This window comes from Choloepus didactylus, chromosome 8, assembly GCF_015220235.1.
Source record: "Choloepus didactylus isolate mChoDid1 chromosome 8, mChoDid1.pri, whole genome shotgun sequence".
In the NCBI taxonomy this organism is placed as follows: domain Eukaryota; kingdom Metazoa; phylum Chordata; class Mammalia; order Pilosa; family Megalonychidae; genus Choloepus; species Choloepus didactylus.
This window is the reverse complement of record NC_051314.1, coordinates 141,413,990-141,416,538: the sequence shown is the minus strand read 5'-3', so window position 1 is coordinate 141,416,538 and position 2,549 is coordinate 141,413,990. Positions and strand designations below refer to the sequence as shown.

Genomic DNA, 2,549 nt, shown 5'->3' with positions numbered 1-2,549 from the left:
TCATTAACAGCTTCTTTAATTTCACATTTAATATTCCAATTTAAAACACTAACAACTACCTGGTGATAGAGTTGAAAGAATCAGTTTCTGTGAAGGAAAACAAAAAACATGCAAAATATGCCCCAAAACACATGATTTTCTCTCTTATTTTATAATCTAAACTTGTAAAATTTTTATAAACACATGATCGTTCTACACAATATAGATTTTCTAGAGTATTTCTAAAGGAAATTACAGGTTTTGGTCTTAAAGAATAAGTCTAAGATGGAAAAAAGGATGAAAACAGTGAAATCTGAGGGAGCAGTACACTCTTTCTACACACACTAGCACACTGCTGTTTATCCAGTCAAGTTAGTGGTTACAGTTTTAGAACATGATTTTCAAGGCAACTAAGAAATCAGGACACAGGGGTTTCACCTTTCTGGAATTAACAATTCTTTTAAAAGCTCTGGCCTAACCATAAACGACTGTTTTGTTATTGTTGCTACTGTTGTTGTTATTGTTACTTTTTCTGAAAAGGGAGCAAATGAATAGGAAAAAAAACCTTTCCATTCCCAAATTCATATACACAACACGCTAATATGTGCTTTTCTTATAATCACATTTTATGGTGCATTGACATCATTACAAGGAAAGGAAAATTTCTAGACAATGCTGCAAATATTTCTAAGATGAAAGATAAATCATGAAAGATTATGTTTAGGGAAACTTTAGCTTTTGTTATTGCAAATGGTTTAAAGTATGGCAAATGGTTTGCAGGAGACACATTAACTGTTTAAACATAAGTAAGTTTCCTTCTGAAATGTTGTACCATGTTGCTTTGATTGTTCCACTAGGATTCTTCTTTTTATTCTTCTTCTATAACTTGTCAGCCAAAGAGTGTTTTATATTTTTGAGCATAGCCAGTGGAGACTCTTGGATTTCTATGAAAATGGAAACAAGCATATGGGAAATTGAAACACTCAGAAAATCCCCGAATCATTTACAAAGTAATCCTACCCTGCCCCAGCAATTCTCATGACAAAAACTTCCACAAGTTAGAACATACAATCCCCAAAACACTGGTCTCTAGCTCTATCTTTTCTTTCAACCTTATTTTGAAAAGGACCAATGAAAGAAATCTGAGAGTATCTATGAAACTATGTATAGAAAATTTCAGGTATGTGAATCAGTGATTTTACAAAATTTTGGTGTTGTTTCTGAACTTTGTTACACTCATAGGAAACAAAAACAGTGTTGTAAATTCAAAGGAATGGTACTGGGTAGGGAGAACAATGTTTTTTTAATGAGATTGTAAGTATCAGAGGTGTACTGAAGGCCAAGACACTGAAAGGGGTTGTTTAAAGTAATATTTCCCACAAATTGTCAGCACAAATATAGATAGGTTCTTTCATGATTACTTCTAGTTTGACAATTGAACAGAGAGTTGAGAACAGAAGGGCATATTGGAAAATTTACCTATTCCATACAAGGGACTATATTTCATAGGATTACCATACTAGTATTACACAAATTCTAGGGATAAGTAATTAAGTACTTACAAGAGCTAAATTAAATGGAGAGTGATGAGGATTGTACAACTAAGTGATAATAATGTGAGATATGGGTGGATTATTGTGGACATAACATATTCTATGCTAACTTAGGACACCCCTACTTTATAAGTCAAGCCCTGGATCTTGAGGCTTGCTCACATGAAACATATGGTTATACAGGGGAGGCTAAGTAATCATTCTGGGACTTTAGTGCTTATGGATTGCTTTGAGCAATTTTGGTGACCAACATCCTCACATGTGGTAACATCAAAGAGGTCTTCTGTAGACTTAGGGAAAAGCTTACCTCCTTCTCCCTTAGAAACACAGAGCATGTGAATAAAAACAGTGCCCCCCTTCTCCACCTACTCATTCTCCAGATGTGGAAATGGTAGCATGGTCACCCAGCTAGGCAGTTGAGTAGCTGGGTCTAGAACCCAAGTCTCCTGGCTCTTGATTCAGCTTTCTTTTCACTATCCACATTAGACCAGCAACAAGATGATGTCTGTTACTCCATAAGATCCAGCACCCTCAATTCTCTCTTTATTAGGGTGCACCAATTTATTCTCTCTAACTGAAGCAACTTCATTCCAAGTTTCTATCAATTTATTAATAAATAAATGTATTTATTAATATTTATATGAACTAATATTTATTAATTGAAAAGAAATCTTCCAAACTATTAAAGGGCCTGTATGCCACTGTTTCAGTTTGCTAAGGCTTCTAGAATGCAATATACCAGAAATGGGCTGGCTTTTAAAATGGGGATTTATTAAGTTACAAGTTACAATTCTAAGGCCATTAAAAATGTCCAAATTAAGGCATCAACAAGAGGATACCTTCTCTGAAGAAAGGCTGCTGGCATCCAGGATTCCTCTGTCAAATAGCAAGGCACACAGCCAGCATCTGCTAGTCTTTTGCTCCTGGGTTCTGTTCCTTTCAGCTTCTGGTTCCAGTTGGCTTTCTCTCTGAGCATCTGTGGGTTCTCTCATGGCATCTCCAGGGTGTTTCTTTCTC

The 2,549-nt window shown here is 35.5% G+C and overlaps 1 long non-coding RNA gene across 1 annotated transcript; it reads right to left on the bottom strand.

Moving 5' to 3' along the window:
- Positions 1-2,549, bottom strand: LOC119541776. The gene is made up of 2 exons (XR_005218344.1): positions 2,372-2,549; positions 1-923 (listed from the first exon to the last, which is right to left on the bottom strand). It is a non-coding gene; the product is annotated as an uncharacterized LOC119541776 (long non-coding RNA).